The sequence below is a fragment of the Haliaeetus leucocephalus genome, unplaced genomic scaffold, assembly GCF_000737465.1.
Source record: "Haliaeetus leucocephalus isolate CR32 unplaced genomic scaffold, Haliaeetus_leucocephalus-4.0 Scaffold32, whole genome shotgun sequence".
Taxonomy (NCBI): Eukaryota; Metazoa; Chordata; class Aves; order Accipitriformes; family Accipitridae; genus Haliaeetus; species Haliaeetus leucocephalus.
The window spans coordinates 1420507-1444924 of NW_010972468.1; positions in this window are offsets into that span (position 1 = coordinate 1420507).

Genomic DNA, 24418 nt, shown 5'->3' on the forward strand with positions numbered 1-24418 from the left:
GTATAAAACCAGTAAGCAAAAAAAAAGAGAAAATATATGGTGTATTTATGGTGTGTTTATGGTGTGCACTGTATGACTTGTTTATTTATATATCTTTGTCTTTATATATATTATATATTTATACACGTATAATATCTTTTTGTGAAACTTGGAAAATATTGGGTTTTGGTACTTTAGCCTGGGTTGCACGTTAACACACACATTCCCATTCAATGAATATACAAGGAATAATCTCCCAGAAGAAGACATACTTATATTTCTTTCCTCTTAATATTACCACACATTGAACTCCTGATGACCAGCTGAGCTTATCTGGAGGGTACAGCTGTAAACTCCGGGATCAGTGATTGCTTATATGAATGAAACCCTAAAAACTGCAATGAATCATGACTGTGGCAGCCTCAGAGCTCAGTCCACACACATTGCCTGAAATATCTTACCCATGAACTCTGGTTTTGCTTGTCTGGAACAAGTTCCTCATGGAAACATCATCCAGTTCAAGTTTTCTAAGTTGGTTTCCAAAGCTCTGCCATCTAAATCCCCTTTTAATAACAACAGTGTGTACCAGCCATCTTGGTTGGATTTACAGGAAAACACAGTGAGAGATTTAAGAAGTTATTGCTATTATTACTATTACCCAAATTCGGCATGAGAAGAAAGTCAGCAGAGGCATTCAAAGAGCATATGAGGGGTGGGAAGTAAAAGAAGGGAGACTTCTCAAAAGAAGTAGAATAGGTAGGATGAGGAAAGGGACTATAATGGGTTACATTTGTAGTTAGTAGTGTCTTGCCACTGTCTATTTTAGCTCCCTTAATGCAAGGTCTAGTTGTCTCGCAATCTTAAATCTGTATCTTCAAGATTCCCCTACGAAGAAAAGAAATATTCTTCCTTTTCTTTTATTGTGGACAACTAAAGCACAAAAGCTGCATATATACTGTTGACATGAACAACACCTAAGGTGGGCTTGAAGGCAAACGTGCTGGTTGCTGGGGTTCTCCGCAGGGAAATTCCATGGAGTGGCCATTATGGAGGGACCCCCCCCCAGGTGTGTTTTCTAGTTTAAAGCACACCCTCTTTACCTAGATTCCTGGGTTCCTTTACAAGAAATACAGAATGTTAAGTACTTCTGAAAAGCAACTGAAAAAAGCTAAAACTACAAAGGAAAGCCTAGACTACATGATTTAGGACTTCTAAACTAGGAGGGCAGTGCCTACAGCACTAATGTGGATTGATTCAAGGGTCTTCCAAATCAATGCAAACCACTTTCCTTACACCAGAAGGAATTCACTAGTTGAAACAACACTAGCTTTTTGATGCTTCTGCAGTCACTGTCATATAAATATTTGTTTATTTCAGTGGTTGTCTGTTTTGTTTTATTACTAGTTTTCTTTTGTTTCATCTCCAAAAAAAAAAAAAAAAAAAAAAAAAAAACACCACCAAAACCCCACATTATTGCGTGGAAAAGATACACATTTTCACCACATTCACCAACCTGTAGAAATAATAAAATATGACTAATTTAGATTGTGTGGATTAGTGGGACTTCACCACTATTGCCCATCGTATCTGAAGATTTCTTTGGGAAATTACAGGTTTATTTTTATTTTTACTGGCTGCAGTAGTTTTTGACCATCTTTTATGCAAGTATAGGAAAGTAGGTAAGTCCTTGCCTATTAAAATTAATTTATCCATGGTTCCAGTAAACCAATAAATGAACATGTTCAGACATCCCGAATGATTTTACAGTAATAGCAAATGAGACATCATTTCCTCTTATACATAATAAGACGGTCCTAACAGTAGGATGTTTGAGCACACCAGTAAATCAGGAAACAGGGAACTTTTACCATAGGAAGAATATCACTATGAAGTGGGATTTATATTACTGTTCATTACACAAGCAGGAATCCCAGCTACCCAGCTGAGGAAAAGATTGAAAATAAAATGAAATGTAATAGAGACTTTTTTTTTTTCCTGGAAAGCTTTGAAGACAAGAAAGTGGAAACTAAATATGTATCTCTGTCTTTTTATATTCTTGTTGGTATGTTTGCAGGAGTAGATAGAAAGAGACAGAAAGAAAAAGAAGGAGGGGGCGTGGATAATATCACACTTTCATTAGTATACTTTGAGGAGGACAAAGCTGGGTTTTGGTAGAGGCAGATACTTAGGCTCCCCCTTCCCACAAGTAGATTTTGGCAACAGCTGCAATACCTTGGAAACACGGCTTGTACTTTTGTGTGGCTGCAATCAGACCAAAATTAACCAAAGGTACAGCTATGGTGGCAGACTGGAAGAACAAGTCTTTACAGAGGAGCTATTCTATTTCAATGCATTTAGTTAAGTGAGAGGAATCCCTTGCAGACTGTCTGTAACCTGTGGGTTTGCAGTCAGAGTTCAGCCTTTCCTAGTTTATTGGTATATCCAATTTGTAAGCTCCTTCTGCTATTCAGGCTGCTCTGGTGGAAGGAGGCATCTGACTCCATTCCTGGCTTATCAAGGGGGAAAATCATATTTCTCTAAGCATGTGTGTGTATGTATTCCTCTTAATTACATATGTGAGCATGTTGGTATTCTGGGAAGTAATTTTGACTTTTTTTCTTCCTTAAGTTCACAATCCAGCCCAATTTCTACAAAATTTGTGACTGGAATTACTATATATATATGTGTGTGTATGCGCACACATGTATATGTACATAAACATTTTATGTGTTTAATGGTGGTAGTAGGTATAGTAGGATTGATTAGATCAATGAGCATTAGTTTCCAGTAGAAAGCATGTTTCTTATTTACCTTCTTAAGTACTTTGTAATATTTGTCCTGCAGAGCCTTGCAGTAATTCATTCAGTTGTGTGTTCTTTGTTCCTTGTCTCACCATAGCAGCAATGTGAAAATTCCTACCGTGATGCAATATTTGCTGGGAAGAGGCAAGCAGAGTTTTGCTACCATAAACAGATTTGGTTAGTGGCAACTTCTTCACACTTGTCCATTGTTAAGTATGGTCTTGCCATTGCCATTCTTCTGCAGGCTGGGATGGATGCTCTGGTGTTTCTTCTCAGCTGCTTCCAGTTTAAGAGCACTGAGCAAAGAACAGATATTCATGCTGTTAGTACTGAAGTATGACCTTGTATTTGGTAAAACCTTGCTTAAAGCTTTTTGTGATTCAGGGCTTAAAGTCTTGGCATCTCCCCAAACCAACAGAGAAAATGCTTATTTTGCATTGAAGAAGTTGCTTCAACACATTTGTTGAGGAACTTTTCTTAACCTTCTTACTCTTCTTTGCTCACTTCTCTTGCAAATCCAAGCTGTCTTGGTGTCATGCATTCTTTTGTAGATGTAGACCTCAAGGAAAGAAAAATGACAACTACCATATTTTTAATCACATAAAATCTGCAAGTTGTCTATGCAAAAAATACAAGGGAAAAATACCTATCACCTCAGCAAACTGAGGATTCAGAAGCATGGTAGGCCATGCAGCTACAGGTAATACAAATGAAAGTATCTCCCAGAGCTCACTTTGTCTCACAGTCTTTCACAGAATCACAGAATGGTTGAGGTTGGAAAAGACCTGGAGGTCACCTGGTCCAACCGGTCCAACCGCCCTGCTCTAGTTGGGCCACCAAGAGCCGGATGCCCAGGACCGTATCCAAACAGCTTTTGAATCTTCAAGGAGGAAGATTCTGCAACCTCTCTGAACAACCTGTACCACTGCTTTTCCTTGCAGGAAAGAATGTTTCCTGATGTTCAGACAGAGCCTCCTGTGTATCAGTTTGTGCCCATTGACTCTGGTCCTGTCACCGGACACCACTGGAAAGAGCCCGGCTCCATCTTCTTTCATCCCTTCAGGTATTTATGTACATTGATAAGATCCCCCTGAGCCTTCTCTCCTCTAGGCTGAACAGTCCCAGCTCCCTCAGCCTTTCCTCTTAAAAGAGATGCTCCAGTTCCTTCACCATCTTCACGGCCCCTTGCATTGAACTGTCTCCAACATCTCTATGTCTCTTTTGTACTGATGAACCCAGAACTGAACACAGCACTCAAGGTGTGGCCTCACCAGTGCTGAGCAGAGGGAAAGGATCACCTCCCTCAACCTGCTGGCAATGTGTGAGACACCGAAAGAGTTAATGTCTCAAACCTTGCGGTGGGGCAAGTTCTGCTTAACCATGAACTCTGCATAAGAAGGAACTCTGCCTAGCAAGGAACCCCAGGTGAAGAGCAGCTGATCAGCACCCATCAGCAGTGGGAAGGGAGGCCCATGCCGGAGGGTGCACAGCTCCCTGCTCTGAGGTGCTGAGCAGGGCAGCTCACCGCCCAGGGAAGGGGAAGTCACTCTCCAAACGACCCATTTCCCGAAGGTTCTGAAAGCACAAACCGCCCATGACACCTAATTAGCCTAATGCCTGCCCAGAGGAGGGGCAAGGATGATAAAAGGACAGGAACTGAAGCCCTGGGTGTGCAAGCCCATCAGAACTGGACCCCTTGGCTGATGGGACCAATGCTGGGCCCAGGACTGGTGAAATCTTCCTCTTTTCTCTTTCTTTTTCTCTTTTTCCCCCATAATCCCTACACCTCATCCCTTTAGACACAACCCCGCCGACCAAATCTGGGACTAGGAGTGGATCCAGCCAGGCTCCTCTCTGAGGAGTCTAGAAAGCAAGGGGGTCTGCTCTGAACCTCCTGACCCGACGGGAGGGATCTCCTTATTGTCTTCCCTGAAATGATTCCCAGATAAGCAAGGCCTGTAGTATATGTTTGGTGACGTATGGTTAGCACATGTTACACAGTTTACTGACGTAGTTTCATGCCAGTTTTTGTTGTGAGCATACCAGTTTTGGTGGTGAGCATGCCAATTCTTGTTGTGAGCAAATGAAAGTTGGGTTTTGTGAGTTAAGGGATCTCTGGTGTCATTTCACCTTAATCCTGACCTGGGAATCAGCGAACCTGAGTCGTTGTCCTGAGAAACTGGGACATGACACAATGCTGTGCCTATTGTGGCCCAGGATACCATGACCTGTTCTTTATACTCCAGTAGTTCTAACATTTGCTTCCCTATGTTTTCCTTCTTTTTCTTAACATCTGGGATCTCCCACAAAACCTCAGAAAACTGCTCGAACAACAGTTACTTCAGTAGGCAGAAAAGTTTGGGTTAATCAAGAAATAGTATTTACAATAAGATAGGGAGATAAGTCTGTGAAAGTACTGTCATATTTTCCTATGTTTTGTTGTGAATAGTGCTGCTGTGAGTGGAGAAGTAAGGAAAATTCAGGTTTTTAGTTATTTTTTGAGGTTTTTACTGAGTCTTGTACAAGCAAGGAAGTCATTGGGGTCATGAAAGTGAAAGCAACTGGTTATACGGAGACATATAAATAATTCTGTCATAGGTTGCAAAAGATCCTAATGCCTGTCTAAAATAGACTTATGTAAGGTATTGACAACTGCAGAATTTCTTATTAGTAGGAAGGTGTTCACAAGATCTTGCTTAGGGCAGTATACATACTTAATGCATGCCTGTCACTCATAAAAGGGTCACAACTTCTCCATGTAGTATTATTTCAGGACTTGGAAGAAGTCACACCTGAGGAGTCACACCTGAAAGATCAGCTGGAAATCTGCCTTTTCCTTGGGCTAAATCTTCTTGCAGGATTTCAGAGGAATGAATTTTTTTAGTAGGAATTTTTTTCCTGTCCAGAAAAGGTTGTCAGACTAAGTAGGATTTATGATTGTCATGGTTTAACCCCAGCCGGTAACTAAGCACCACGCAGTCACTCACTCATCTCCCCACACCCAGTGGGATGGGGCAGAGAATTGGGGAAAAAAAGGTAAAACTTGTCGGTTGGTTGAGATAAGAACAGTTTAATAGAACAGAAAAGAAGAAACTAATAATGATAATAATGAAATGACAATAATAACAAAAGGATTGGCATATACAAAACAAGTGATGCACAGTGCAATTGCTCACCACTTTCTGACTGATGCCCAGTTAGTTCTCGAGCAGTGATCCCTCCCAGGCCAACTCCCCCCAGTTTATATACTGGGCATGATGTCACATGGTATGGAATACCCCTTTGGCCAGTTTGGGTGAGCTGCCCTGGCTGTGTCCCCTCCCAACTTCTTGTGCCCCTCCAGCCTTCTTGCTGGCTGGGCTTGAGAAGCTGAAAAACCCTTGACTTAGTCTAAACGCTACTTAGCAACAGCTGAAAACATCAGTGTTATCAACATTCTTCTCATACTGAACCCAAAACACAGCACTATGCCAGCTGCTAGAAAGAAAATTAACTCTAACCCAGTTGAAACCAGGACAATGATTTACAGAAGCAAAGAATTACAGAATAATTTAGATTGGAAAGGACCTCCGGAGTTTGTCTAGACTCACCCCTGGTTCAAATCAGGTTCAACTAGACTTGGTGGATCAGGGCCTTTTCTGGTCAAGTTTTGTTTGCTTCTGAGGCTAGAGCTCCTACAACCAGCCTCTCCAGGCAGCTTGTTCCAGTGTTTGATCACCCTTACAGTGATTATTTTTTTCCCCCACTTATATCTACTCATTGAGTTCCAAATGATCAAAAAGTATAGATTGGGGTGTGTGTTTGTGTGGTTCATGTGCATGTGTACACGAGGGAGTAGTAAATTATAAAGAATATTTACTTCTTCTTTTGTCTACTCTCAAACATCAGCTTAATGATAGCCACCAAAGCAAAACTGTAAAGTTTCATACTTACCTTGCATAAGGTAATTGCTTTTATAAAATGCCAGCTGAAGTTCCATAAAAAGCTGTTTCTGTGTTAAGACTGGGGGTCAATATTCAGGTGGTGCATTTGACCTTTGTTGTGAGAAACTATGTGTGCATAGTGAGAAACTATGTTTCTTTCACAAACGTGTAAATTATTTTCTCCTGAAGCTGAGTTCATTTAGAATTGGTGGAAATGAGGTGAAACTTCACACAAATTGAGATTGGTGTGAGTATTCATGTTGTCATCGTTGGTGGTGTCCTTCTTTTTAAATAGCTGACACATACAGACTGACTGCAGCTAAAGATTAAACAGTTATATGATGATATTAAAACATTTTCAAATATTCTCTTTGGACAAGTAAATACCCACCGAAAGCTGAAGGCAGCTTCTGAGGTACTCTTCAATCCCCTAGAGTAAAAAAAAAATATATACACATACATGAACGTAAGTTATTGTAACATGATAGAGGAAGTGTCTTGTAGAGTCACAGTGGCATTTGAAATGCTCTCTGATAAGAATGCAGTGAAACTACGAGTTGCTGCATGTGTTGCAGATGTATTTTTCAGGTTAAACTATTTGACTATTGTATTATAATAAAGTGAGTCAGTGTAACTGTATATATGTTCCTGTGTTTGTTGTGTTTTACTTCAGAAGTCCCTTCCAACCCAAACCATTCTATGACTTTATGAAACCCAAACCCACCCACATCCATTTATGTAAAACAATATCCTTTAAAATAGGTTTTCAAAGTCCTAAGAAGACTTTTGCAACATGATGAAATTATCTTGTGTGTATAGTGTCTCTGAAGAGCTTGCTTGCCACCTCCACCGAGTCTCTACCTCAGTTAGAAATGCCTGCCAGTCCCTTTTGAGAGTCATGAGAGTTTATTAAAGCTTGCTACAAGTAACTTCTAGTGAAAATGTCAGTGGTTAGTATATAACTATGTTAGGATAACTTATAGCAAGCTTGAAGCAATTTATGGCTTCTGTGTGAGGGGGTGATATAGAATCTTATTATGTAAATGTGTTAAACCATATTTCACTTGAAAGTTTTTTCCTCCTCCCATGACCAGCAGACTGAGCTAGAGAAAGCAGTACGCCCCTTCCTGACACACTTGAACGTGACGATCATATTGAACATTCAGTTATTTCAGTGTGCTCTTTTAATTTCCACGAAGAAGTGAAATATTAAATCCAAGAAGTGCAACGTGTGGAGAAAGAAAACATTTGAATGTGCAAGGCACAAAAAGAAGACCTTTAGCATATCTTATTTTCTTGGTTCTTTTTTACTTAATTTTGGTTTTTCTGCCTGCACTAGATTATTTAAGAGTTTTATGCTTGCCATAACTCATCTGTAATATTTAATTGATTCCTCCAGTTGTCTCTTACCGCTGTGGGCATTCTAATCAATTAAGGATCTTCATTGAACTGTGGCCTCCTATTTTCCCTCCTCCACCTTTCTTCCATTAAGTCTCTTGAGCGTGACCGCATGCCTACTTGTGTTTACGTATGGATGTGCTTGCTTGTACTTTGAACTTAAATCAGGTTCTTTAATTTTCTTTATCTTAACGTTGCTTATCTCCGCCTGAATTTCCTCAAGATCCTGTATTCTGTGGGGCTTGCTTTAATTTTGAGCTAACCAAAAAGCTGCTTGCACAGCATCCAACAGCATAAACAGTATTTCTGCAGTGTTTATCAGGCAATCTTGTGATATTATTGCATCAATATATCTATAATGATTCAGTGTCATAACCAATGTTATCATCAGGCAGCAAGCACCTAAATAATCCTCTAAGATCCCATAAAGCCTTTCAGTTTATTTAATTCTTTCTACATCTCTAAAATTCAACTGGATAGCTAAACTTCACAGGTTTGCTTCCTTCCTTGCAGACTGCTGTTTCTTTTTCTCATCCCATATATTTGAGAAACTGTCTTTTGATTTAATCTCTGTGTACGCCAGAGCTGTAAAATTCTAATTGTTACTGCCTTTACTGCTGGATTATTGTTATCCTTGACATCTGGTGTGCTGAATATTTAAGGTTGAGGAGTCAAATTCCCAGACATGCCTAACCTCTGGCCTCCACATTTGAAAAATATTGCACTTCAATAGTTATGAACCAGAATATGTTGCTTTAATATAGTGGTCTTTTTATAACGAAGGAAGAGAAACAGTCTTTGAGGATTAAGTAATTTGATGTTCTGCTGTGAGGTAATACAGTTGTTTGTCTACCATAAAAATCCCTCTGGCAATAATCTTAGCATTTTTGCTTGCACGGAGGAAATAGATGTTGTATTATTGTTCTGCAGTATTTTTGTAACAGACGTACCGTGTATTAAGGGGCAGTTTGCATATGTCTCCTTTGGCCCTAAAAGTTGCATACTTTTTTTTTCAAAGGCAGCACACAGTGCTGGCCAGCATACACCAGAAAACATGTTGCACTCCTACAAAATGTCTCATACTCTCTCCTTCCTTCTTTAATACCAGGAGTCACAGGAGAGGCTCAGCTTCTGGAAACACAAGGGCTTCTTATAGCTCCAGATGGGGCAACATTTTTCTGTGTCATATATTGTTCTATATTTTAAACTTGCACACCCAGATTCAGGAATTTTCCAGGCTGAAAGTATCTGAGGGGGTTTCAGTAGTTAACTTGGACTGTAATTTGCATTGGATCAAAGTCTAGGCATTCCTCACCACTACCACCACCATTATAACCATTTTCTCTTCTTTAGCATCCCCAGGGAAACCTTAAAAAGTATTGTAATACCAACCTGCTGGCTCAGGCTTTTTTCCTCTTGGAGGGATGGCATAAAAATCCTTTCCCCAGGGATTTCTGCAACTGTTAGCAATAAGAAAATTTATCTGATACTCTCTTTTTTCTGCCTTTGCTTTATAATTGCTAAGCTCGTAAGCAATGATTCTTTTCTTCTTTTCCTCTGAGTTATATTTTTCCTCTGTTCTTTCTTTTGATAAAGTTACAGAGAACTCATGGGAGACAAGAAAAGACCTAAAAGACTTAAATTATTTGACTGGAAAATGTGTTGCCTTTTTATTACTTCATCATCTCAAGGAAAAAGTATTCATTTTACTTTTATGGAAGATAGCATGACACTTACTGGATTAGGATACTTTTCAGTTAAGTACACTTGTGTCATTAATTGAATGAAAATCAGATTTATTTTGTAAGAGTAGTTAAAATGCTTATCAAAAATTTAGGACTTTATACAATAGTTGTTTTCTTTCAAATTTAACCGATTGCAGAATCCAAGCTCTCTGCACATACGTGGCAACTGAGAGCAGACTTTGGCTACGCATGGCTTCAGCGGGCAGTTACAGTGATTGTAAACACGGTGCTTATGGACAGTTTCAGAGCTCCTCCGTTTCTGTTTTGTAGAGCCTGGGGATGATGAAAGTGACTTCGTGACAGCTGTATATGTCCTGATATTCCTCCTGTATGAAGGCACTACCTCAGTGTTTGGTGCGACCTAGTTATTAGAGTGTTTTGGTGCCAGCTCAGCCCTGATACCTCCTAATATGTAACCCCATGTTTCTTTAATTTGTTAGTGTTTGCTTTGTCCTTCAAATGGCTTCAGAAGCATTAGAACAAAGCAGTCACTCACACACAAAGCTCACGCATATACCCATACAGGTAGAATGTAGGTGTCGTGTCCTGCTGATTTTAAACGAGGATCAAAATCCCAAAGCAAACCCCCAAAAACTCACCTAGGGCACTTGAACGCTTTAACACTTTCTGCCTAGAAACAAGGCAGAGAAAATGCATGCCCTCTTTAGATATGTTTCATGTATTTTAAAGGGAAAGAACCATTCCCTGCTTCTGTTAAGTTAGGCAGCCACCGGTAAGCCATCCAGAATCATTCCGTAGGCAACCGACAAAGATGGCCATTCCCAGGAGTGCTGCATACCCAGTCTAAATGATGGCATGACTAATTGCGCCGTGGAGGCACTTGTCTCTTCCACTAACATTAGAAGAAATCTTGAAAATTAACTTGGGCTTGATGCCCAACTTTTAGGGAGACAAATTTAGATGAGATGAATCCTACTGTTAGTCATTATTTCAAGTTAAAGCCAACTTCAGGTATGCCATATCCAATCCCTGATTGTCATTTAAATGGCTTCCGTGCACTGATCATGCTATGCTGCTGATAAAAAATTAATCAATTCTCTAGCCATAGTAGTTCTTTTAAGACAGTCGGGTCACCCCAGAGTATTTTACTCTACAATGGCAAATTAAGCTTCCCTGTTCCTCATTGTGTCTTGAAAAACAGCAAACTCCAGAAATCTTAGACCTAAATCAGAAAATGGGATGCTATGAAAAGTCTGCTTAAACCATACATAACAACTATGATAAATTCAAAAATGATAGATTAATGTATCAGACCCAATGTATACATCCAACAGGGCTAAGACATTAGTCTTACTACATATATGATGTGCCATTGGTCTGTGTTGTCATTCCAGGAAAAAAACCTCAGAGGGACAGAATGGTATATACAAAAACACAGAGGTGAAAGATCTGTAATTTTACCAGTCATAAGCAATCCTCCCATTACTGAAGAAAAAGCATTAACAGTTTTTTTGTTAAATTTAGGGTTCTCTCCAATAAGCCATACAGTTGTGCATACTCTACCTTAGCTTGACAGAAACCTCAAACCTGCCTTTGTAAAACTGCTAGTGTGAGCTCTGAAAACAGGAAAGTAATAGAATATGCTTTCAGTGTTCAGGATTAAATGCCAAAAAGCAAACAAATTGCTTCAGTTTTAAAAAGAAAATAAAAATAAAATTCGACTCAAATAACTTTTTTAGAATTTTTTTGATAGTATGAGTAAGACTTGTGTTTGAATACTGGCACTTTAGACAGACATTCATATATAAGCATTAAGTGAAAAAGGTGATGGGGAGGATTAGTATCATTTCACTGAATAATTCAATTTTTTACAAAAAATGACAAGGTTCAAAGTACACAAACATTTTTATGTCTTCTACATGGGAAAAAAATCTCTTATTTTGCTCTTTTTTATGATCTGTTGTGAAAAGAATGATTGTTCCAAAACATGCCCAAGTGGCACAATTTCAGCTGAGAATATTTTACTTACATAGAGATTTTGAAGCATTGCGATTGATCTAAATGAAAGTACAAACAACCTTATTTTAACAGAAACTCCTTGAAATTTACTCTGGCTTCTGACAACAGAAATGTATTTTCATTTTTCTTGTTTATCAAATGATTTTGGGGAGGGGGAGAATGAAATACCTTGATTGCTTTAACCTAAAATAAAATTTGTTGGGTTTGGATATTAAAAAGCCCCCCAACAACAAAGACTGAAGGGCTGCCCTCAAACCTCTCCTCTCCTCTCCCATAATTTTTTTTATTTGAATTGCATTTGTGTCACTTATGTTTGTTGGAGGATTTCTCTCAGCTGGCAACAAACTTCTGGTCCTTTAGATTACATCTGTGTTTGGCTAAAAATAAGCAATTTCCAAGAGGGTATTTTCTAAAAGATGGTATGTATGCATAGGAGACTTGATTGCAGTATTTTGATATACAAACTGTTCTGAACTTCTCAGATTGGTATATAATTTTGCTTTGTAGGTATGGAGAGCAAATAGTTGGTGAGATCAAGGTGGTATGCTACTGTTTCTTTTAAGCTGGAAATGTCAGCAACCATTACAATTTACTATTTGATAGATAACTTTTTTATTATAATATAGGAGCATGCCACAGTTCCCTTTATGATTTGTCAGGCTACAGACAGTTGGCTCTCTCCATTTATATAAATACATTGGTTAGCTTGCAAATCTAGTTAGTTATTTGGAGTTGCTGTGTGAGGAATTGATGCTGCTATAAAAGAAGAGCCTCAGCGGTAAATATGTAAGATTAGAAATAACATTGCTGCAACTTACAGAAATCAACAGACCTGGAGTTTTTGTTTAAGCCCTGGAATACAGCAAATCTGGGACATTGATACAGAAAGGAAAGTCAGAAAAGATTTCTGAACTGTTTAATTAAAAACCTGTAAAAATATATATACCTGAGAATGAACTGGATAATAGGATGCCACCTCTGTTCTGTAAAAATAGTTTGCTACTAGGAAAATGATTTTAAAAAGAGTAGTCAGCATCTAAACCAAACTATCTGCTGCATACTTGCACTTCTGGTCTTCTGATGTTAATAGCTGGGAAGGGCAAAATTTACCCACCTTCCATCCATCAAAAATACAGTGGGTTTTATTTGTTATTGATTCTTAAGGTACAGTGAAGTGCTGCCTCTGGAGTGCGCGTGCTGACGTGGCAGATGGTCTTTATTACTCCTAAAGGCCTGTTTGGTTAATGGCACTGCAGTTCCTTAGTTTCTCCATCCATCTACCCTTCCCTTCCAATTAAACATTAGTGACACATTTTTATGGCCTCTAAAGCAGCATAAATTAGCATCAACTATGGACACAATAGAGTAATCCACTAATTGCAATCTGATGACTAACTTGAAGATACACGGAAGACATAATGAAATTTTAAGATTGGAGAGCGGCTGTGAATGTTGTTTTGATGTGAAGAACATTTTGAGTCTAAACATTTTATATATTTTAAATCCTTTCATATAAGTAGTTAAAAGAAATACTGGACCACTAGTTTAACATACACCTAGTGTTCAAATTTTACCAGAAGTCTGTTTGTTGGTGGTCATACTGTAGAGACCCATTACAAACAGGCACGTGCAGAAAAACTCTCTTCATATGCTACAGCAGCTAAAATGCACTTCATGGCATCCAAGCAGGGCCTGACCCCAAGTAGATTTAAGTTATTGCAGGAGTCCACTGCCTTCAGGGGGGTTAGGTCATAGCTGTAATGATCGCTTTAAGTCTCTACACAGAGTCCCATAAAGTTTCACATCCAAGTGTTTCTCATCAGAACAGGCTACATTTGAATGAAATTAACTTAATTAACTCAAACTGTAATGAACTATAGCCATTTTATTATGTTGATGGCTCTTTAGCCATATTTAATGTTATATTTTCACAAAGTTTAATTACGTCTTCCTACTTCCCAGAAAAAACACTGAATTTAAGACTATTATCCCCCCTTCTTCAGATGAGAAACTGTGAGGAAGTAGACTTTTTTTTAATGTTGGCTAACGTGGACTGCTTCTATTCTTGACAGCCTTTGAAGTGAGCGTTTAAAATCAGAGGGCACTTTCAAAAGACTTAAGCCAGAAAGTACTGGATGCTATGCCAAATCTAGCACTCGCTTGCACTATTGTCTCTCTCGTGCTTCATCCATCAGATGATACTTTTAATGCTACCTGAGCACGATGGTATCTCTGACTCACAGCATTACTGAGATTATAGATCACTGGGAGATAGTGTATACTTGCCCTGTAGTTTGCCTTCTTTTATGCTTTTGCCTAAGCTTTCAAGATTTCCCATTATTGAGGACAGGATACTTGTCTAGAAGGACTTTGGATCTGACTGAGAACATTATGTTCTCAGCTGTGCTGCTCACAGTAAAGTGAACTGATGTGTGGAAGATGACTTTCTTGTTCACTTTTTACGTATCTGTTTGGTCTTTGGCCACAAATTTCTTGTGACAAATAATATTTCTTCTGGACTATCTAGAAAACACTTAGGAAAACAAATAGCAATAGAAATACATCAGTAGGTGCATAATTCTGTCACCGGCAGTGTTCAGCTAAATAGTTTTAAGCTCTATCAGATAAATAAAAAAGGACAGTTCTTTGCTTTTGCTTTTAAGTAAGTTATCCTCTGATGTTCTAAATGAGAATGTGCCCTGTACTCATACGTTGCAGGGGTGGTAGCGTAACTCTAGCTATAAAACCCATATTGTTTTTCTGGACAAAGAAAATAATCTACCTGTTAATATGTGCATTCTTGAGCAGTACCCTTTGGATGAATCTCTAAATGACTGAGAAAAAACCCCCGCACCATTTTTTGCTAACATAAAAAAAGAAGTAGTCATTTCAAAGCCTCTTATCAGTTTCTATGTATGCTTATGTATCAGTTGTTTATATTCATAAAGGAAAGGTTAGTGTTCATGATTTTCATTGCTTTGTACTGTTCAAGTTTTCTTAGCCTAGTTTCATGTGTCACTTTAAAAATGGATATCTTTTTGCTTACAACTGCTGACAATTTTGCTGTTCTTAAGTTTTCGAATAAAATACTCATAGTCCCATCCTTGTCAGCAACAGCAGCAAGAATTATCAGTTTCTTATGATTTTCTGATTCTTTCTTCAGATATTGCATATTAAAATTCACCACAGTTAGCATTTGTAGGGTAGAAATATTGGCCTGTCTGGATGGTATATGAGCTAGCTGTGGATGTCACTTATTACAATAGCATTCCTAACAAATGACAGGTCAAAGTCTTGGGTTTCAAAGTATTTATGCAAAGTGTCAATCATTTACTCTTTTCCAGTTCAAATGCATAGTCATCTAGGCATACCTTTAAGGGATGCCCCTGACTTTTCATCAGAAATTCCTTCTTTCCCTATCTCATCTAGTGGGTCTTAATGATTGGAACTCAAAAAGAGGGAAATAACGACATATTTGAAAGGAAGACCTGAACAGCTATACTGTTTTTGTTACTATTACTCACCACCTCCTAAATTTATAGTGCAATTTGACTGTCTTCCCCTCTCTACTTTTTAAATAAACAGAATTTCCTTGATTTTTCAACAGAGAGTCACCTTAGCCTTTCAAGTTCAAAATGAAGAACATCATTAAAGAACTAACAGAAGCTGCAGCATAAGGGAGGGTCATGGCAAGACATTAATTTAATAGCGTCCTACAGAAAACATGTAATCAACAGGAAGGATGAAGCTAACTTTACGGGTAGTATTTAAGATGATATTTAGAAAGTAACTTGGAATGAAAAATCAGATTCTTTGTTTCAGCAATATCTATGACTAGTTCAAATAGTCAAATGATGTTTTTCTTTTCAAGTGCCGTTTTTCCTGATGGCGTTCTCGTCTGTTTGAAGTGTGAAATGCATAATGAAGGATCCAGTATATCATGCATTATATGTTTCTTTGCAGAAACTTAACACTGTTTCCTGAATATCTGTGTCTTTGAAAGAGGTTTTTCCAGGAAAATTGAATTCTTTGAGTATTTCATTTGCAAGTAGCGCAAGAGGCAAAGAAACATGCTTATTTTCACTCATTACCAGATTCAAATGAGTATTTATAGTACATTTTGTGATTAGTGAGCAAACTGTATTAGCTAGGGACTGAACAGCAAGGTTTGCAAAAGTCTGCATTTAGTAAAAAAAAAAAATTCAGAAATCATCACCACATTACAGAAGCTTATGGTGAACTTACACCTTTTTGTGTGATATTTTTTCAGCATGTCTGCAACTTCTTTATGTCAATATTGTTTGTTCATTTTTAGCGGGTGAGATCCACCAGGAAAGACCTGACATAGTAATTCCAAGTAGCAGTTTTCGAAAGTGTTTAGTGTTTACCCTACTTTTTTTCCACTGAAAGCACTGGAACTTACAGAACAATTAATTTACTGGAACTGGTGTATGCTCCAGAAAATCCCATGATGATGAGGGTTCTAATCACTTAAGGTTTTGTTGCACTTTAAATAAGTTTCCATTATAATTTCAGTTGATGTGGGACAGAGCAAATATAGTATTTCAAGATTAAACAGAGATTCCAGAGGTCTCAAAATAAAAAGTATTTCTCCATTAGTTTTGTATGTCTTAAATTACTTGTATTAGATTCTGCGTGATTCACATTTTATGACATTTCTCCATCATGCCTTTATGCATTTACCCTTGTGAAAGTTTCATTTGTGGCCAAGAATTTAGAATTAACTTTCACATTAAATATCATGAACAGTAGCTGGAATTTAATATTACAAACTGACATTATTGCATACCATTAAATATTAATTTAAATCTAATTGGAGAAAGGCAAGTCTCTTCCTCCTTTGCATTCACACACTTCATTTAGTGCCTTTATGGAAATTAAGGTGTTCCTAGAATCATTCCAGTGTGGTGCTCTTATTGCACAGACACTGATGCTCACGAGGAATGTTATTTATGTGAGTATTTCTGCTGAAGTCTGTGGGACAACTCCTTGCTGTAAAGTTGCATACAAAGGGGAAGGTGGAATTGGGCCTACAGACTTTAATGATTACCAAGCACCCTAACCTATTAAGCAGGTAACTTAATTATGTAAATCAACAAGAGATTGACCCTGCAGTGAATTTTTAATAATACACTAATTGTCTGATAGAGAAATCAAATTAGACATTAGTGGCAAATCTTCATCTCAGCATGCAGAGAGTTACATCCCCAAATCTTGTTACTAATAGAGGAACTGCACATAATTCTTGAGGCAGTATGAGCACAATTTAGGTTGGATTTTTTTTCCCTCTTTTTCCCCCTATAAAAAGAGTTAATATTGAGCTTAAGTCTGTCTCGGCTCTTCTATATTGATCTTGAGAGTGTCTCTCAGCTGCCCTTCAGTATTACCTATTGTAGTCTCCTACAACTTGTAAATTGGTTGTGGGATGAAATAGTCAAGATCTTTTTCACAAGCTAGTTTTCCAGTGGAAGGAAAAGCTGTTTCACAGAGGAGAAATTCTGTGAAACCAGTGGAGAAAATTAATCTTGAGAATAAATAACTATTCTAAAATTCCATAAAAATTCTCATACAAGTTTCAAAATTAGATTTTACATTTTCATTTTACAATTTGTCTTTAGTTATAACAGACATCTAAAATACTTCTGCTACTGCTATGTCACAATAATGAAATGTGCTATTTGTATAATCATTTTTTTGTAGCTACTAGTGATAGAAGCATCATCTGGAGATCAAAGTGTCTTTTGTTCTGTTCTGAAAAAAGCTTCAAACTGCTGCTTGAAACTTTTCAAAAATAACTTTTTGAAGATACTGGCTTTCATATACAATCTCAAAAGTATCTGGCTCTTTATCTGAAACCCTGAAATTTTTAATGGCATAGATATTCTGATTTTCAGCCTGCTAGTTGCTAATATCAGCAGCTGGTAATTTATAATTGAAATAATAACATTAGCAAACATAATTTTCTTAAAATCATGAATTGGATGCAAAGAGATCTTAAAAGATGTTTATCATCACAAAGTGTTTAAAGAATAATTTTGGAAATCAATTGTCCTGCAGACCTTTAGGGTTTTTTTGAATTTTCATTGTCTTCTTCTCAAATAAAAGGATTAGAAATGTCTTTTCTTATTATCTGAAAGCTGAATTTTGATGTGACTCCAGGAGGTGGAGCTTTAATAAATGAAAAAAATCAAATACCATGAGAACTATACTCAGATTATTAATGGTAGTTACACTGAAGCTGGGAAAAATAAGTTACTCTAAGTTAGTATTTATTCACTTGCTATCTCTGTTTAGTAGTATTCTACCAGCTAGGCATCAATTACTATTGATTTCAATGATGCTACCTATTAAAAGAGAACTCCAAGAGGAGACAATGATTAAAGTTTGGTTTCAAGATACTTGTAAAACTTGAATTATACACCATGATAAACACCTCCCTGATTCACTATATGGGGATTTATAAATACGTTAACAGAGACTCAACACACTGTTTTTAACTTTAGATTAAAATGTAGTATTTGATTTCATAAGCATCTCTATTTTTGTTCTGGCTTGGTTTGTTTTCACAAAACAATTGATAAGATCTATTACAATCAGTGTTAATTTACCTGTACCCTCAATTCTCAAAAGAAAAATGCAATTACTATGCAGCAGAAACACCAGTTGTAAATGTGCTTTCCTTATAGAAAGACTTAAATTATACCTTCTTTCTTTCCACAGGATTAAAGTATTTTGTTTACAACCATTAACCTGAAGTAGTTTTATGATTTAAACAATTAATTAGTAAATTGTCTCCCTGTCACAGAATTTGATTTAAGCAACTCAGATTATGTATGAAATGGTAGCTGCAATATTTAGCTGTATTGAACTGTAAACATTAATATCTATTCCAAAATTAAATCCACTTGATAATTCCCTTGTTTTCACTGAGCAATCATACTCTCAGTCAGGGTCCATACAAAATAATCAGTGCGGACTTCTGGCAGTTCCCGCTACCTTTAATACAAGGAGTGGAACAAGATTCTTTTCCCAGGAGCATCAGCAATGAAGACCTCACGGCTCTTTCACTCCTCTTTCTGGCACTTGTTGTATGATCTGGAGCTTTAGGCAATCTCCAAGCAGCATAGGAGTGGTGACTTACAAATTAAACAATTATTTTTTTGACTTGTAAAGTCCTTTGACAAATATTCAGATGGCAGTTGTGGATCAGCTGGCAAATGAAGTCTTAGATATGTGTTAAGCGCACAAGATAACAGGCCTGAACTATGCTTGTCTCCATTGGTTTCTCATGCATTGGTGTGAGAGACTGAAAGAGTTAATGTCTCAAACCTGCTTAACCAGCTCACCGCCCAGGGAAGGGGAAGTCACTCTCCAAACGACCCATTTCCCGAAGGTTCTGAAAGCACAAACCGCCCATGACACCTAATTAGCCTAATGCCTGCCCAGAGGAGGGGCAAGGATGATAAAAGGACAGGAACTGAAGCCCTGGGTGTGCAAGCCCATCAGAACTGGACCCCTTGGCTGATGGGACCAATGCTGGGCCCAGGACTGGTGAAATCTTCCTCTTTTCTCTTTCTTTTTCTCTTTTTCCCCCATAATCCCTACACCTCATCCCTTTAGACACAACCCTGCTGACCAAATCTGGGACTAGGAGTGGATCCAGCCGTGCCTGGGCTCCTCACTGAGAAGAAGTCTAGAAAGCAAGGGGAGGGCTTGCCTTACTGTCTTCCCTGAACTGATCCCCAAATAAGCAAGGAGGGTAGTATATGTTTGGAGATGCATGGTTAGTACATCTTACACAGTTTACTGACGTAATTTCATGCCAGTTTTTGTTGTGAGCATACCAGTTTTGGTGGTGAGCACGCCAATTCTTGTTGTGAGCAAATAAAAGTTGAGTTTTGTGAGTTAAAGGATCGCTGGTGTCGTTTCACCTTAATCCTGACCTGGGAGTCAGAAAACCTGAGTCATCGTCCTGAGAAATTGGGATGTGACAATTGGTATCAACAAATCTGTTTCTCCTCAGGCTCTGAGTGGCAGCTGAGAGCGTTACCAAAAAGCTCTCTTAAAGCAGCTGTGGATGGGCTCCAGTATTGCCCTGCTTTATCCTGTTGACTCTTATCATTCTCACAATTTTGGGGCTTTTGGAATTCTTAGGTGATGCTTCTCAGTATGTCTCTGTCCCCATCTCATGTCCGCAGAGCGCCTCCATCAGTTACATCTAATCACTTACCTTGTTCAATCCTCATCTGAATTTCCTTTCCTTTTCTTGTAAAGTTTAGAACGTTTCTTTTAAAAAACCCTATCGGTTTGAGAGCCGAGTTCTTCAGTTGTTTTTGCTTGTTTGTTTGTTTTGCTTTTTGTTGTTTTTATTCAGGACTTTTGAAAGATTCTTTTCTTGTAGTAGAACTGAAATATCCTGTGGTTCAGCTTTGTATTGGAGTATGAATGACAGCACGCAATGTTCTACATCACTATTAATTTTGTGTACATTTTTTACATCTTTTCTTCTCAGTTAAACTCCTTTGTTAGCGTAGAACTTTGCAGCATGACTTTATTGCTGTAATATACACATTGTTTGCTCACTGTAGTTTTTTTCTCTTTTTTACACAGCAAAGGTTCTTATTTAAAGCCAACAGTTTTTTTATTTTATTTATTTAAATAGAGATTGGATCATTGCTGCTCAAAATCTTAGACCAAATTATATTCTTGTTTATAATACGGAAAACTGCTACGTTTCTCCCATACCTTACTTAGTCAGATTCTTTCCTGCTGCTCTTCTGTTTGAAATGAACATGTTGAAAGCATCTTCATGAAAGCATGGGCTGGTCACTGAGGAAAACTTCTCAGATCTGCAAAGGGCCTGCCCTGCAGGATGCTAAAATATTCCAAAACCTTTCACAGAAATCCTTCATGAGATAGATTTAGTCCTGGCTTTGTATCCACAAAATCTTAGCAACTCTGCTAGAACACCTAAATGTGAAGTGTTCTTGACCAAACTTGATTTAACCTAATCTGACTTTGAAGTTGGTCCTATTTTCAGCAGAAGTCTGGTGCTTCTGCAGATAGATACCCTCCAGAGGTCCCTTCCAGCTCTAAATTATTCTGTGATTCTATGACTGGCACTCAAGCATGTAGGTAATAGGGTAACACACAAGGATAACATTTTCAGTATTTCCCCTCTGACATTTGCCTTGGCAGTTTACACTTACTGTAAATGAAACCTGAAGTTTTGTGAAATTAGTTGCATTCAAAAGACTGGCCTCTAAGAAGGACAGGAGAAGCTTTTAAAAAGAAAACAACATAAATTTCCCCAGAAATCACGAGGTGACCACTCAGCAATAAAAGGAATAAAATGATGACCTGCTTTTACATTTCAAGGTAATGTTTTGCACTTGTTTGAGTCTTAGGAGAGAACTTCATCTGATGGTATACATGCCCTTGGATTTGTATTCTTCCTAGCACATAGGAGCCAGATCAGAGGACCTGTTAACTTGTAACAAGTTTGAAGTTTCCTTACATGCAGCAAGTTGTGTTTAGAGATACTGTGCTGCCTCCACCAGTTTTTTGGCTGGTGTTTTTTTTTTGTTTATTTTTAATTAGGAACACTTATTTTCTAATATGTATATTCTAATATGTACGAAAAATAAGGAGGCCAAAGCTGGCAGGGAATATCTATCTCCACATAAATCAGAGGAGTAAACCTGAAGATATAAATATATACACATATGTATGCATACATGTATATATATACACATATGTATGTATGTAGGTGTGCATACACACAGACATGCACAAATATGTAGACATACCAGCATATACGCATCTAAATACAGGCCGCATATATGGCTTAACCTTAAAGGGAACAGATGAATAATTATCTTAATTCTGCCCTTAGCTATGGATTTGTGTCTTATCAGAGTAATGCAACAGAGTAATAGAACATCTTCTACCAAAAAAGCATAGACTACAGATTTTGAAGTAATTCTGAAAATGACTGATGTTGCATTCCCTTTTTATTATATTTAATTTCATATATATCTGAGCTTGGCATAGTTCTGCAAAATTTTGTAATACTTACGTTTTGAAAGTATAGCATTCCTGCTGTACAATAACCAAACCCATGATTTCAGATGGCATTTCTCTAATACATCCCCACAATCGTGACGAGTCATAAGAAACAAGAGAGAATAGACTCTTCAGTGTTTTCTCTGTAGCTTGCAGAGAGAACAATATCTCAATAAACCTGAACTACAAAGTAACCTGAAGCTTCAAAATTACAAAAAGAGACACCTAAGAACAGGCACGTGAGAATAAATGGGCAGTTGCCAAATGCTCCTGTACTTGTTTATGTTAGAACATTGGTATTTTTCAGAGAGTGCTGACTCACCAAACAACTTATCGGACAAAAAACTAGTTTTACATTCTACCCATTATACAGCCAAATTATTTCTGGACAGATATATATCAGACAGCAATAATTAACCCCCATCATTGCCTTCAACAGCATCGCTAGCAAGAAAGCAGAATATTCATGTTACTTACAGCAGTTGAAGGTACATTGAATGTTTCTGAATTAATTCATGTTGCTTTGCAGTACAGGTGTTGGATGTGCATGGGCAAGATGAGCACTAACAACCTGTGTCTTGTTGCTGTTCACAAGTATTCATTTTCAGCTTTTCCATATGCATATATTATGTGTAATGGTTCTGAAAACTCCCTTTCATAGATCTTAATGATATTGTGCCTCATGTAAACTGAAGTGAAAGAGGAAAGAAAAAGACAAAATGAATCAGATAAGCTTCTTTGCTATTCTTCTTGAATTCCTCCTTTAAATCTCCTTTTTGCTGTGATGCTTACAAAATACCAGCTGCAGGACTGAAATTCCATCTATCATGCTGCCAAACACGCTCCTTGTATTCCTTCTATGTCTCTCTATCTGTATACCTGATACAGAATATCTGATTGTAAACCATATAAAATGAGGACGATCATTCAGTTCTGTACTTGAACCCTGTCTGCTTTTAGAGTCTTGATCCACAATTAACGATTATGGTAAAAGAAATAGCTACTAATAAAAGATGTGATGTAATATCAGATTGGATTTTGTGAAGTGCATAAGATATTTACAGATGCGTAAGAACATGATTTCTTTAACATCATCATATAAAGCAAGGACAGTTTGGGTGAAAGAAGCTATAGCTAATCTAATACATGCAAATATGCCTTCTCATGGACTACTGCTTAGGGAATTCATTGGCTTTTGGTCAAAATTCTTGTTAAATAAGTATTCATTGTCTGAACCAGCAAAATTTTTTATACCTGATGTCAAAGATAAAATGAACACTTTCTTGAATGTATTTTTTATTCAAAATACTAGAGATCAGCATGAACAATATTGTCTCAGTGCAGAAAATTTTGTCCTATGTTGTTTATATCACCAAGTAGCAGTGTAGTTGCCTCTAGTGTACTATCAAAAATATATCACTCGGACATCATGTTAAGAACATGAGAGAAAGCATGAACTTTTGAACCATTTCTGTGTGGAGCCAGAATTCTCAGGATTTTGAAGTTTCTGCCAAGGAAACAGAAATGTTTCCTTTCCCACACTTAATGACTGAACATTTTTAACTATTGCATTACATACATTATTTGTATCCAGATGCACATGTTTGTATGTCTAACTGTACTGCCACAATATTGCTAGTTACAGGACAAGCTAATCATTTAAACCTCTTCAGAAAGGAAACGCAAAAAATGAATGAAGATGTTCAAATGGAATGACTAACTATAAGAGGCATATTTATTTTCTTCACTATCATTTCTTTTCAGTACTTTTCTACCTTCTTTTCCAAACTACTTTTTCCATATTTTGCTACTCTGTATGGCATACAGAATATTTTGTTACTGTTTTTAATAGTCCTTCAGAATTTTTGGCTCCTTTTTCCAGTGATTCTTTCTCCTTTGTTCTTGTGTTTGCTAAAATCCCCAAATTATTAAAATTGATGAGGCTAGCATCTGGGTTGCTTGAGATATTTTTAGCGGGCTCCTCAGATATGACATCTGCCTGTACGTCTATTTCAGCACAGTCCCTCTATATATCATTGGCCTTCACTGCTGTATCCCATAGGGCTTTACGCAAACTTTAACTCAGTTCTTGCAGATTTCCATTTGATAACACTTCTTTTTCTATGTTATCTTTTTCCTCTATAGAACATTCCAGTTCGCAAATCTAGGGCCTGCTTCTTTGTCTTTTACTCAAGTGTGTACTTCTTACTACAAACATAATTGGGAATATTATTTGCAGAAACAACTCCAATAAAAGGGCCTGACTAAGAGGCTGGGGAAAAAAGAAAAGAAAAAAAAACTTCTGTTGTGCTGCATACAGGACTGCACTGAACATAAGAGATATCACTATTTGCTAATGAAAAAACATATGACCTCCTTGTCCCTACTCTCCCAGATAATACACTGAAATAATCTCCATAAAAGCAAGATTTATTTTTGCAGTAATTTTTGTATTGATCATGGCGACTAGTAACTGATCAACATGTGGAGAAATTATTAGAAACCC